The 15,253-nt window shown below is 34.4% G+C and overlaps 1 protein-coding gene across 1 annotated transcript in view; it reads right to left on the reverse strand.

Annotated features, from left to right (window-relative positions):
* Itpr (Inositol 1,4,5,-trisphosphate receptor) overlaps positions 1-15,253 on the reverse strand; it is a 1,112,489-nt gene that overhangs the window by 1,001,948 nt on the left and 95,288 nt on the right. The gene's annotated exons all lie outside the window — the stretch shown is intronic.

The following is a 15,253-nucleotide window of genomic DNA, read 5'->3' on the forward strand; positions in this document are numbered from 1 at the left end:
GTATCTTTCCATCAGCTATCCTTGTACCCATATCACCTATCACTAGCTTTATATCCATCCCCCCATTTGTTTCAATTTGTGTAACGGAGCTCCATGTGGTATCTAATTAAATGGCTTCACAAAATCCAGCAATATCATCATATAATTTTTCCCTTAATCCAGCTCAGCCACCATCACTATTATAAAAAAAATTGTACTAAGGCATGATGCTTAACCTTAACATATCCATGCTGCTTTCCATAAAGTACCAATACCTTTACCACCATCATGCAAGAGATATTAGCTGGTCTATAATTTGGTCTACCAGTCTTGTAATCTCCTTTATGCAAAACAACTAATTTGCTTTCCTTCCACTCCCTTAAGACCTTACCATAGCTGAGACTTAAATTAAACAGACTTGTTAGACAGAATGCCAATTCCGTTGCACATTCTTGTAATATTGTGAACTGATATCCCATCTGATCCCAAGGTTGTATATCCAGTGAGATGCTGCAATATCCTAAGTACTTCCAATTCATCAACCCCTATTCCCACATCAGCTTATATCACATCTGTCACTGCATTGGCTTTGCCCAGATGGCAGATCCCTTGCAAAGTAGTCATCCAGTAACTCAACTATTTTGATTACTTCTATCACCTTACTATCATCAGCACTCCTTAGTTATCTTTCCACATCCATTCTATCTTTTATTTTCCACACAATGAACAAACTCTTTAGGATTTCCTATGGCTTATTCGTAATCTAATTTTGCCTTCCTTACCATGCTTGATTACATTTCTTGCCTATGTCATGTACTGCTCATAAGTTTGCTGATCACCTTTCTCCTTATATACAACCTCTTCCCCTCCCCTTTTTTTTCACCCAATTTCTACTTAATGGTATTAATCAACCATTATTGTTATTATGTGACACCTCCAAAGGAGTCCAAAGACTTATTGAGGGAGAGTGCGAACACTGCATTGAATAATTGATCCCTTCAACTACTAACTGTGCTCAAACTTGCTTAACTTTTTGTGTGAGCCATTAGTAGCAGAGGCTCTACCAATCGACCAACCTTTGCTGGCAACCATCTAATATACCTGCTTTATCCTCCCAATATTGGGTATATAATCTGATATTACTTTTTTCAGATACTCCCCTTGACTATCTTCCACACTGTTAACACTGGGTTCCCTTGCATATTCTAATGCCATGCGACTGCTTCAAGCTTGTTATAATCACCATCCCTCCTTAACCACATGTTTGGCAACTTTCCAAGTCCATCCCATATTCTGATCTACCAAAACGTTCCACCACCACCACCATTCTCTTAGCAGGTGAATAAATTCCATTTCCTTCCTGACATGTGATCTTTCCTCCTAAATCCATGTATGGATACATGGATAAATGGATTGAAGAGGAAACATGAAGGTCACATATAATTACTCAACCACACTCGTGCTAATTTCTGTAGCACGTCTCCCACATCATCATCTCTCATCCCCTGAGAACAGGATGGGTAGGAATCTCCATCTTATTCTCTCAAACTTCCTTTAATATACTATAACACCTCGCATTCTGTCCATCTTTTGTGTTCTATCCGTTCCATTTTTTTTCATTCTTTTTCTTGCCAATTCCTTTGTTTCCAGGGAAAAGATTTGAGAATTTACTTTTTTTTCTCCCCCCCCCCCTAAATTCAGTATAGCGAATCTTGAACTACAAGAAATGATTGCTGAGCGGTAAGAGCATTCACTCTCCAATCAACAGGCTGTAGATTCAAATCCTGGCATTCGTGATTGTCTTTAGGTAGGAGATGAATTTCACTGCCCAGTGTGAGACCGCTATCCTGCTTATTGGAGGTTAAGTCTGAAGGGGCTTAAAAAAAGTTCCATGTTTGGTCTTTAGAGCAGGGTTTCTGGACTATATAAAAAATAAATTAATTAAAAATACAAAAAATATATATATAATTGATAAAAACAGGGGGGGGAAAAATCCTTAGCCCAATCACGGTACAAAATGAACAATAGGTCTGCAAATAACCTTTCGTAGGAGAGAGTGACATAAAACTATTCCTCTGGTCTCCTAGAGGTTCATTATAGCAAGCATGTATTGTATATAGTTTACAAGAGAAATAAAGAATCAAAACTATTTTATGATACATAAGAAATACCTTCCATCAGGATGTTTATTATTTAGCATCTATTACAATCCAATACCCAAATTCACAGCAATAAACACTCCTGAAAAATTGACCATCAGTTCCAGTGAAAAGGTTCTCAAAATGGAACTACATACAATAAGAAACACATATATGAAAAAACAGTAGCAACAGAAATGACTAATATTTTTTTTCTAAAAATCTAGACATAAGAGGAGAAATTCATCATAAAATATTATTACTGAATCTTTTACTGGAAAATATAAAGAATTTAGACTCCCAATGGAAATGTGTTTCATAAACTACTCTAAAGCTTTTGACTGTGTTCAGCATGTGAAACTGTGGAAAGTAATGAAAATAATGGATTTTCTTCAACACACTACCAGGCTGATAGCTAACTTGTACAAGGAGCAAGAAGCCATGGTAAGAACAGGTGTTGGATTAACTGATTGGCTTCAGGTTGGAAAGGGAGTTAGCCAAGGATGTCTACTTTCTCCTCACTTGATTAGTATCTATGCTGAGGACATCATGCATGTAGCCTGGATGAGCAAGACAGGAATTAGGATAGGTGATAGATTGATCAGTAATCTGAGCTATGCTGTTGATACAGTACTCCTCTGTAATGATAAGGAAGAACAGCAATTCTTCACATTAATAATGGATCCAGGTACTTGAACTTGCTGACTTCCTCAATACTAGAAAGATAAAGATTATGGTTCTCAAAGAAAATACAGACAAGAAGATCCTGAAAAACAAGTGTACCTTAACAGAGAAAGAATTGAGGAAGTCAGCAAGTTCAAGTACCTGGATCCATTATTAATGTGAAGAATTGCTGTTCAGATGTAAGAAGAAGATTAGTAATAGCTAAAACAACAATCAGAGACTTGTCTAAAATCTGGAAGGATAGATCTATCTACATGGGAAAAAAAATGGAGGATTTTGGATGCAGTTGTTTTACCAACAACGATTTACGGATGTGAGACTTGGAACCTAAAGAAGTCTGATAGGAAAAGGATAGCTGCTTTTGAGATGTGGTGTTAGAGAAAGGATCAGTAGAAATTTAAGGCTTCTTAAGGATACTGAGAGAAGAAAGTTGAAATACTTTGGACACAATGGAAAACTTTACTTTACATTTTAATTTCAGGAACTTTACATTTTATTACTTTACAGTAATAAAATGTAAAGTTCCTGGGAAAAAGAGGAAGTGGTAGATTGTCAATGAGATGGATGGATGGTGTGTCTGGAGTGACTGATCTTCAGAATTCTTCAGAAATCTTCAGAAAAGAGTGACAGAAGAATCCAGAAAAGCATACAACAGGACCACATGGCGAGGAATGGTTTGGCATATTACCAAGCATCTGAGGGACCATACGCCATCTGTTGATGTCCAATGAAAGATGGATGGACCAGAATCACTTATGTGTAATTTAAATCTCTTTATTTGTAAAATTCTCAGCTAAGTTCCATAACCATTGTCAATGCAATTATAGGAAAACACAAAAAAGAGAATAACATTTCAACTGAAAGAGTGTAATATTATATGCATTGTTGGATGCAGGAAAATAGCTCCATATGCATTAATAGATATCCAGAATAAATTACAATAAAATAATTTTGTCAATAAATTATTTTTTAAATATAAACAAAAAAATTAATTACAAATTAAGGAATACATGAATGGTGAGTACTAGTCAGTTGAACTTTCCAAAACTGAGAAATTTTAAGCAGTGGTTTTTGTTCAGGTTTGAGCTGTGAAGGTGTTCTTCACCAATTTATTTGTACAGCTTTCCAGAAGAAAATAACTTTTGTGTAACAAGTTTATTTTGTTCCAATGAATCCTGTGTGTAGCATGGCTTGCTAAACCAGATTTGTTGGGTTCTTTAAGTGAAATGTATTTCTGGTGTTCTTCAAGATGAATTTGTGCAGAACAACGACAAGAGAAGGGGATTCTACGAGGGTGTCCTGGAAAGTTCTTGGCCTAACAATGAAAAAACCAATTTAGAATTTCAAAATTATTTTTATTTTTCAACATAATCTACCTTAAGACTAATATATTTATATCAGCGATGCTGCAGTGCCATTATCCCATCCCTGTAGTGGTTCTCAGTAAGATCTGCAAAATACCCCTCTACAACTGCAAATCACCTCTTGATTCGAAAAAAAATGCTGACCAGTGCGGAAGAGTTTTAGTTTTGGGAAGAGACAGAAGTCAAAGGGTGCCAAATCTGGGGAATAGGGTGGATGTTCCAACAATTCATAGTGCATATCCCTTAATTTTCACATTGCCAAAACACCTTTGTGGGCAGGTGCATTGTCCTGATGAAAGATGATTTTTTTCTTCTGAAAACTGCATCTTTTCTGACGAATTTTTTCATCTAGTCTGATTAAAAGATCGGAATAATATTGCACGGTTATTGTTTTACCCTTTTCAGATAATTAATAAACAAAATGTCTCTACATCCCAAAACACCAATGCCATGACCTTTCCTGCTGATAGAGCCAACTTTGTCTTCTTTGGCACTGAAGAACTGGCTTCTGTCCACTGTTTTGACTGCTGTTTGGATTCTTGTGTGTAATGGTGAATCCAAGGATCATTCATAGTAATAAATCGATACACAAAATCAGTTTTATTCTTGTTAAAATGCTCCAAGCACTGTTCAGAGATTTTCACGTGAGTGCGTTTTTGATCTGCTGTGAGCAGGTGCGGTACCCATCTTGCACAAATCGTTTTCATTTGCAATTCTTCATGCAAAATATATCCTACATTATCCTACAAGTTCTTTTGAAATGCCTATAGTCTCAGCAATTTCACATACTTTGACTCGCTGGTCATTCATCCAATACCATATCATGCACTTGTTCATTGATTTCTGGTATTGTTACACTTTTTGGAAGTCCTTCACGTGGATCATCTTCAAGGCTGGTACTGCCAAGTTTAACTTTGGCAGCCCATTTCTTAATTGTCGAAAATAAAGGAGAAGAGTGATCATAAACATTTATGAACTTCAAGTGAATTTGTTTTGCATTAAACCTTCTTTTACAAAGAATTTTATAACCAAACGATACTCAATTTTATCCATTTCTGGGGATACAGACAACACTTTTGCTTCAGACAGCTGAATTAAAAGAACTACTTGATAGAATGACTTGCAATTTTACATGGATGCTCATGACAGATGTACCAACTTAGGGAAAAAAAAAAAAATCTTGCTGATAGTGTTGCCATCTATGGTCGTGGGCAAGAACTTTTCAGACCACCCTCGTATAAACTCCTGGATAAGAAAGAGGAGGGTATCTGTCTTTAGGTGAGATAAGTACTCATTTGCAAACTGGATGAAAAGAGACTTGTAAATTACATTGTTGAAGTAGTCTTGCTATTTTTTCTGAAATTCGTTTAATATATGGAGTACAAATGTGGTAATTTTTTTTTTTTTTTGAAGCAAGTTACGGTAATATTGATAGAGAACTAACTCAGTCACAAATCAATAAAATTAATCATCTTGGGCTTAAGAAACAGTAAAAATTCTAACAGTTCATCATGTTTTTGCTCCAAGACTGTATGGGCTTCCTAAATTATTACATAAACAAAATGTGCTGTTAAGGCCCATCGTGAGCTGCATAGGATGCCTGACGTATAAAGTCTCAAAACACCTATCTACTTTTCTTTCTACATTTACTGGAAATGTCTACTTCCTTCATAAAAAATGCAATAGATTTTCAGAATAAAATTTCAGGATTATCCTTACAGTCCAGAGAACTTCTACCATGGTTTGATGTAGTTGCACACTTTACAAATATCCCTCTGAGAGATACGATTGAATTACTTCATATTGACTTTCCTCCTGATATTGTAAAATTATTTAACTATCATTTATTTAGGATACTTCAGCTGCCAGAACAAACTGTACAAACAAATAGAGGGAACAGCTATGGTATCTCCCCTTTCCCCAACTCTAGCTAATTACTTTATGGAACATTTCAAGCTACATAATCTGAACGTTTTTTCACCTAAACCATGAATTTAGTACAGATATAATGATGATGCTTAAGGGGATCTGTTAACAGAGGATTGGAGAGGATCAGCAGGAGAGTAACGAGATAGTGAAGTAATGGCACGTACTCGTAGTAGGTAAGGTAAGGTAAAGATTGAGACAGGTGATCAGAAATTTTAGGTAAGTAGGTAAGATAAGGTAAAGGTAAAGATTGAGACAGGTGATCACAAAGTATAGTGATTCTGAATATTGTACAGCAAACTGCAGACTAGTCTTAATCATCATGAACACTCCGTACGATGAACTAGACTTTAAGCAGCTACTTGCAATTTTCCGACATGTAGGAAACCTGCTACATACAAAATGGCCAGGTAAAGTAGAGATCCATCAAATCGCAGAAGTCGAATCTGAGGATTATCAATCTTCAGAACCCCTCCCCACCACTTCTCAAGATGAAACAAGAGACAACAACCCAGCCACAGATACTCAGACTTCGGAAGAACCAGACGACTACCAAACGGTGAGCAGAAAAAAGCGATGAAAAGAGACACCACCCAAAGAACCGGAACACCAGCCAATAAACACAGCGGCACAAATCAAAGAACGAGTCCTGCCAGCAATCTTAAGAGACAAAAAATACTGGTTGACAATTTCGGAGGCCATGAGAAACTCCGAGATTAAATTCAAAACAGCCAAAAACTCCTATGAAGGAGTCCGTATCCAGCCCGAAGGGACATCAGACCACCGTCGGCTAACAAAGTTAATGGACGAGCTAAAGACCCCATACCACACTTTTGAACAAAAGCGAAAAAAACCTAAAAGTTGTCATCGGAGGACTGGTAGAAGAAATAGCCATCGACCTTAGATCTCAAGGACTGGAGCCCATAAAAATATCAAGAATGTACCGGGCAGACAAACATCCCATGCCGCTGGTTCTCATGGAAATTAATAAGGAACAAAGAAGGATTTACGATTTCAGGATTGCAAACTGTTTTGAGATCGTAAGGGGATCCTTAAGGGTCAAAGCTATATAACTGAGAGGAGACCTCCACATAGCCTTTTAGGAATGTGGAGAACCAATCAGGGCTTCTGACCTAATGTACAATCCTGACCTTCTCGTGGTGCACCCTGTTAGGTATCTACTTGAATACTGAACGAAAGAGGATGGGCTGGCAATATGGGATTTAGTCGACCAAACTGTATTCTAATTGGCTTAAACCACAATATAAAATGATGGTACAATATGACAGAATTTCATATTTCATCCAGCTGGGGCGTCTTCCAATTAAACAAGGCCTCCAGTTGTTTTCACCAGGGAACCAGAGCGAACAGATAAAAGTCAGCTACTGGAACAAATCTGAAAACACCATCCCAACTCAACATTACCAGAGTTCAAGATTGGTAATATCAACATAAGAGACCTAAATGGCAAAGAAATGGACCTAGCTGAAGAATTGGATAAATACCAGATCGACATAATAGAAGTGACTGAAACAAAAAAGGCAAAAACTGGTGAGATCTTTCTGAGCAATAGATACAAAATGTTATATTCAGGCAATGACAATCAAGGAAAAGAAAGAGTAGTTGTAAAAATAATCATAATTAAAATTCTGAATATTTTTACGTATTGTTTATGTTAGTATGTTTATTAGTTTTGTTTTCATAACACGCATTGTCGGCACTTGCGATGTGTCCGTTATGGTAATTGTTTTGTTAGAAGTGATATGTAAAGCAGTTTAAAAATTGATGTACCTACCATATTTGATATTTGTATTACTTACAAGAAGTTTTATTGTAATTTAAAAATATTAAGTTTTGTGTTTTTATGAAGACATTCTCTTGTCACTAACGGAGACAGCGTGTCAGCCATTATTTATACCTAACTTTCTCACTTGCCACTTTTGTGGAGTGCGCATGCTCGCCGAGAAGTTTGATGAATGATTGACAGCTGACAAGAAAGCGTTCGGTATCTGAGTAACGGCTGTAAACAAGAGAGCATTCGGAAGGAATTTAGAACACAGGCCGGCAGATATTTAGGTTCGGAGGAACTTGAGTTTTTTTATGTGACAGTCAGAGAAAAATTAATAGTATATTCCAAAAAAGGAATCGTGGAACTATTAAGTTTTAATGTGGAATAAGTATGTGGATAAATAAAAGGGAAATATTGCTATAAAGTGTTTTAAAAGGAATGTTGGAGGAAACACTGATTGAAAGATTTATAGTAGATTCCAAAAAAGGAATCATAGAACTGTAAATTTTTTTAATTGGAAGAGTAAGACTGTCAATAAGCATTTAGTGAATAAAAGAAGAATTTGCTATTTACGTTCTAAAGGAATTTTCGAGAAAACTCTGATAAGGAAGTTTCATCTGTATTAAGGACGCCAGATCTGACTATTATTTCTACTGAAGAAAAGAGAAAGAATTAAGTCAGGAAGAATTAATGTGTGCCACATAAGTGATGAGAAAGGATCCTGTAAAATGAAGAATAGAATCATATATCTATTGAAAAGGGCCTTGACAGAGAAAGAAAAAAGCTATGAACATTTTGTGATTGTGCAAACAAAGTGTTTAGTCTAGTCTTAAGTGTAAGTTTATATTTTAAAAGGCCTTGGATCCAATTAAGTTATAGTTATGTAATATTGTTTGAAGTGTATACACATTGTTTTTGTTTTATTAAATGTATTTATTTTGTATTTTGTTCTTGAGTCAGTGATTATTTGGATTCTGAAAGAAAGAGTTAAGATCATTGCACCAATTGGAGTGAACCCTTGTGCATATAATAACATATAGGTACACTCGGAATAAAAAAAATAATTGTTAGAAACAGAGATCATCTCTATGATAGGATAAATATTAAGATAATATATATGAATATCCCCTCTATATAAAAATCCACCAATTATTAACATAGTCATAGTATTCAACACTAAACACGACGTAATTTTCTTAAATGGCAGGCAGTCTCAAGTAGAGTGATGTGGGCTAATATCAGAATGGGGAATTGGACAATGAGACTTATTTGTGCCTATGGTCCCACAGAAGGTTCTACTAAGGTAGAAGTGGAGGAATTTTTTTATGCTTTAGAAAAAGCAACTGACACAATGAAAAAGGAAAAGTTGATACTTGTTGGGGATCTAAATAGCAGAGTAGGAAATGATTATCAGACATAAAAAAATATATTGGAAAAATTTGGAGAAAAGAGCAAAACCAGTAATAATGAAAAATACCTGATGGATTTCTGCTCAGGACATGGACTGATTATTACTAACACAATGTTCCAACATAAAAATGTGCACAAATTCACATGGAGAGAAGAGGCAAGGAATAAGAAAATTCTCATTGAGTATGTTATTGTTGATAGTGATGTTTTCTCACTGGTGCAGGACACCAGACTGCACAGAGGATTTGAAATGGTAAGTGATCACCATTTAGTCTTCAACAGGATAAAATTGAATTTCATATTGAAAAGAAAAACATGTAAGAAAGTTTTAAAGCAAAATTCAAGTTGAGCAGCTCTCAGATTTGAACTGTAGACTAAAATACACAAATATTACTCAAGAAAAAAATGAAAGAGTTTGTGAGCAGGAACCAAACCTTGGAGATTCAGTGGAAAACCCTTAAGAAAACACTGACTGATTCAGCCAAAGAGGCATGTGTGAGGTTGTCTGCAAGGATAGAAAAAGCAGAAATACATGGTGGACACAGGAAGCTAAAGAGGCAGTGAAGGAAAAGAAGAAAGCATATCAAAAGTTTCTGGCAAATAAGTGAGCTTGTGCTATTAGAGAATACAGAGATAAATGAAATAAAGCTAAACACTGTGTAAAACAAGCTAAACAAAAATCATGGGAGGACTTTGGTAAGAATATAGAAAATAAATATCAAGAAGGTGGTAAGGTATTCTGGAGGTTGTTGAAGAAGAAGAATGGAGGAAAGAGTGCTGTAAAAGGAGTTAGAGATGATAAAGGTGACATGAAAACAGTAGAAAATGATATCCTTAAAGTATGGAGTAATTATTTGGAAATAATTGCTAAATTAAACAAGCAGTGATGACAGCACAGTGGTAAAAAACACTGACCAGGCATGCAGTCAGGAATACATATCCATACTTGAAGTAGAAAAAGTCATCAAAAGCCTGAAATGTGGAAAGGCAGCAGGAGTAAATGATAATCATCCGGAAATGCTCAAGTATAGAGGTATAAAAGTCTTACAGTGGCTGCACTGCATAGTTCAGAAGGCCTAGACAGAGGGATGAATTCCAGATGATTGCAACAGAGATCTCATAGTACCCATATATAAAAAGGGAAATAAAACTGAATGTGAGAATTACAGAGGTATTTCTCTACTGAGTGTTCCTGGTAAGATATATGCAAGTATATTTCAGAAACAGTTGAGAAGGATTGTGGAAGAGAAGCTTGGTGAAGAACAAACTGGATTCAGGCCACACAGAGGCAGTCAGGATCAGATTTTCACTTTACGACAGATAGTTGAGAAATCATGGGAATATAACAAAGATCTGTATTTAAGTTTTGTAGAACTGGAAAATGCAAATGACAAGATGCCAAGATAGAAGCTATTTGAAATGCTACAGTTAGATGGTGTCAATGAGGCATTATATCAAGCAATACTTAGTCTTTATTTGAGTTGTAAGTCAGCAGTTAGAATTGAAGGAAGTACGGGAAGATGGTTTTATGTTAAATCTGGTGTCAGACAAGGATGTACATTATCCCCTCTGTTATTCATTATCTATATGGATCACATTATGAAGGAAACTGGTATTAAATCTAATATCAAAAGCATAGAAAATATTAACTGCATTGTGAATGGAAAACCTATACAACAAGTAAAACATTTCAGCTACTTAGGCACGATTTTTACTGAAGATGGTAAATTAAATATGGAAATAGACAAGAGAATCAAAAAAGCTGGTATGGTATGAAGTCAAATGAATAAATTTATATGGAATAAGAAAGAAATTAGCCAAAACACTAAATTAGCTGTATACAAGACAGTATTCAAGCCAATTTTGACTTATGGATCTGAAAGCTGGGTCAGAAGTAAAACACTTGACCAACGACTAGAGATTGCAGATATGAAAGTCCTGAGAAAGATTAGGGGCATGAACAGATGGCATCATCTGGCAATATCATATTAAAAATGAGGATATTAGGAACGAACTTGAAATTGTCAGCATTCAGGTTAGCAGAGCTAATCTCAGATGGTATGGTAACTTAAACAGAATGGGAGAAGAAAGATTAGCAAAACAAGTGTTCTCGGCCAGGTTGGCAGGAAAAAGACCCAGAGGAAGACCAAGATATAGTGGATTGATACAGTAAAAAGTTCCTTAGAAGATAGAAATATAAGATCTGATAATGCTGGAGTCTTGACAGGTAACAGACTGATTTGGAGGAAAATTGTAAATAGGAAGTTAGTAATGATGCAATTTTTCATGTAGTACTATCATATCCTGTACACATTCCCCCCTTGAGGGTATGCATATCAGGAATTTGATGATGATGTTGTGGTTACTGTATGGAACTTCTCCTTGTCCAATCTGCGTGAATTTCATAAAAAATTAATTCAATAAACCCAAGAATCATTGCCTTGGAAGTAGAAGATAACAATTCACTTTCTTTTCTGGAGACATTCCTATTCTACATCAATCAAATGGCAGTCTACAGTTCTCAATATATAGAAAAACCAACTCATACTGGCAAATACATTGATTATAACTAGCATCATCACCCTTGTCTGAAATAAGGTGTAGTCAAATCTCTAGTCAACAAGACTCAAAATATGTTCAACTGATCTCTTTTAAATAATGAACTGTCTATTATTATCAGAGATGTCTTCATCTTCAATAGTTATAATGCAATGACAATTGCTAAAATAATTAGTAATTATGGTTTTCATCTTTATCTTCCTCGAGAAGAAGTTTCTAGAATTTCTGTTTTATAGTGTTGTGACGTTCTATTTTCATGTTGTGTTCTAATTTACCATCTAGTTTCAAGTCACTCTTATAAATAAAATAACTAATTGCGAATTGATCACCGATCCAAAAGTAGGGAAATTTATAATTATACTGCGCCACCCTATTTTTAGATTAGTCTATATAAAATAGTAGGGTCAATTCGTAATTAAGTTAGCAGTCTCCTCATTTATTTAGGCCGAATTATTTACTATTCCACTTGGGGTTCCTGCAAGATTCGAATATTTATGAACGGTGTAATAAAAGGGAATTCAGGCAAACACAATATTTAGATTAACAAAATAAAACATTTAATATATGATATATATAACAAATACAAGAATTCTTCTTTAAAATGAAACAATACAATCAATTTAACACATCTTGCTAAGTCACTCATGCCAATTCAATGTTCTAAACTTTCACATACAATTCACAGCTTCAAAATCACAAGCTTTCTTAACTCAAGTTAATAAAACGAAACTTCTTATTTAATCAGTCTTCACATATCTATCAGCTGTACTTAATGTTTAAATTCACAGGAAGCACTAATCAAGGTAGACAAAATTCCAAGCAATCTTATTTCGGACTTTGAACTTCGAAGATATGTTAATGTTAGAATAAACAAACAAATATGACTACTCTTACCAGATACAATCTTCAATACATCAATTAATTGTGAGCACACTTATGAATTAACTTATTTACGTTAGCAGAACACATTAATAAAAATTCTCCCACGATTTAACTGAACTACTGTTAATTGCGCTTCACTACTCAAAAAAAAAAAACACATCAATAAGGCACTGATATCTTTCCTTGTTTACTTTTCTCAAACTAGTTAATTTCAATATAATCCTTCTCAGGGCAAAATAGAATTAAGACGTAATCCTAGACTAACTGGAACTAATCAGAATTTTCCATTGAATGTCCAGTTCTTTATTTATCCGGATACGGCATTAATTTTCTTTTACAACACAGCTGACTTCACTTGCAGCTAAGTATATGACTCACTATGTTTTGGCTCACTTCTAAACACTATTCTCATGAATTTCTGCCCTAGAGAACTTATAATTTTCTTCTACTTCCTTTGCTTGTATCCTACCTTCCTTTCAGGTCCGCAAAAACTTCCTCTCTTCTCTCTAATTAAAAATCTTCTATTATTTTTCTTCTCCTTTCAGTCCGAAGGTCACGCTCTCTTCGACTCGTGCTTGTTTATTTCATGCATCTCCATGACAACAAATGAACGCAAACATTTCGCTAATGTAATACAATGCTCTACTACTACATGAGTGATTACATAACGTTAAATTTTCACAAATAAGAATAAACAGAATATTTGAGCTACTTAATCAGCTTTTTCATTACGTATACAATTAATTATAATAACACTTTTCGTTACATCATATATATATTTCAGTTATTATAAATTCTGCACGTATTATTGCTTAATAAATTAATAGTAGGTTAAGTTTAGAATAAATATTTAAAAAGTAATCCTAAATTAAGGAATAATAAATAATTTTTATACAAATCATGATTAATACATAATAAGCAATGTTAAATGTGAATGAAAAAAAATTAAATTACACAACATAGTTTCATTCACAATTTAACAATAGGACTATGAAAGAAAAATTGCAAGACTTCTTTGCCAGATTGATCTACAAGTCTCTTTCCATCCAGTTCACAAACTTAATATCTTCCTTATCTCATCTACAGACAGTTATGTTATAATTGTCTTTAAGTTTGCAAACTGGATGGAAAGAGACTTGTAGGTCAATCTGGCAAAGAAGTCTTGCAGTTTTTCTCTGCTACTCCTATACATATAACATATAAAACAGAAAGTCTAGAAACTTCTTCTCAAGGAGGATTAAGATGAAAACCATAAACAATATTATAGCTGTTCGGCACAAATTTGTCTTGAAGAACATCAAGAATACATTTCACTTAAAGAACCCAACAAGTTCGGTTTAGCCACACATTATCTACAACACACACACAGGATTCAGTGGGACAAAACTAACGTGTTACATAAAAGTTATTTTCTTCTGGAAAGACTGTGCAAGTAAAGCTGTGAAGAACACATTCACAACCCAAACATGAACAAAAACAATTGCCTAAAACTTTTTCAATTCTTGAAGGCTATACTGATTAATAATGCTCACAATTCCTGTGTTCCTTAATTTGTAATTTCTTGTTGTTGTTTAGATTTAAAAATAATTTATTAACTAAATTATTTTATTAATTTATTTTGGATATCTATTAATGCAGATGGAACTATTCTCCTGCAGCCGACAATGCACATAATATTACGCACTTTCAACTGAATTGGTGTTCTCCTTTTTATGTTTTCCTATAATTATTGACAATGGAATTCAGCCAAAAATGGAATTTAGCCAAAACATTTTCCAAATAAAGAGTTTTAAATTAAATATGAATTGATTCCATTAGTAATATTTTATGATGAATTCTTCGTCTTGGTCTGGATTTCTAGAAAAATTCATCTGCTTCATGGAGAAAAAAAAATTAATAGTATAATTATTTGAATTATAACAGACATATCAAGACACTAAGCACAGCTGATATAAAAATATTTTAATTATAAATCAACATTTCCATGCTCATGCCAACATACCAGGATGCAAGAGCTACTAAAAAAATTTCTTGTATGATGAAACCTGTGATATATCCATGATTATAGAACATGCTCCAGTAAAAAATTCATATAATATACAGATATTACATAATCTTACATATAGTAAATCATTGTGTACAGAGAACAACAAGGAATTTAAATTAAAAAAAACAGTAAAGTGCATGTGTTACATTGGAATCTCTCTATATAAAGAGTTGCATGTTCATTGGTTGCAAACTATAGGGCTGAAAATAAATTAAATTGGATAATCTTTAAAAGAAAAAAAAAAAAAAAGAGAGAATACAATTTATTTCATACAGTTAAGAATGACAATTTCCCATACTTTAGGAATGGTGAGACAGTCTTTACAATTGATGGGGGATGAAGTAATGCTTCAGCACTTTCTTTGTATAAAAGTTTATGTTTATACATCGATCAGTGTAACAGTTTGCTGTTTTTCCATTGGATCCTGTGGCTGGTATTTTCAATCTTGTGTTGTGCTAGGCCAGATTTGTGAAGT

Source organism: Typopeltis vanoorti, chromosome 2 (assembly GCF_054136105.1).
Source record: "Typopeltis vanoorti isolate ZY-2024b chromosome 2, IOZ_Tvanoo_1.0, whole genome shotgun sequence".
NCBI lineage: Eukaryota > Metazoa > Arthropoda > Arachnida > Uropygi > Thelyphonidae > Typopeltis > Typopeltis vanoorti.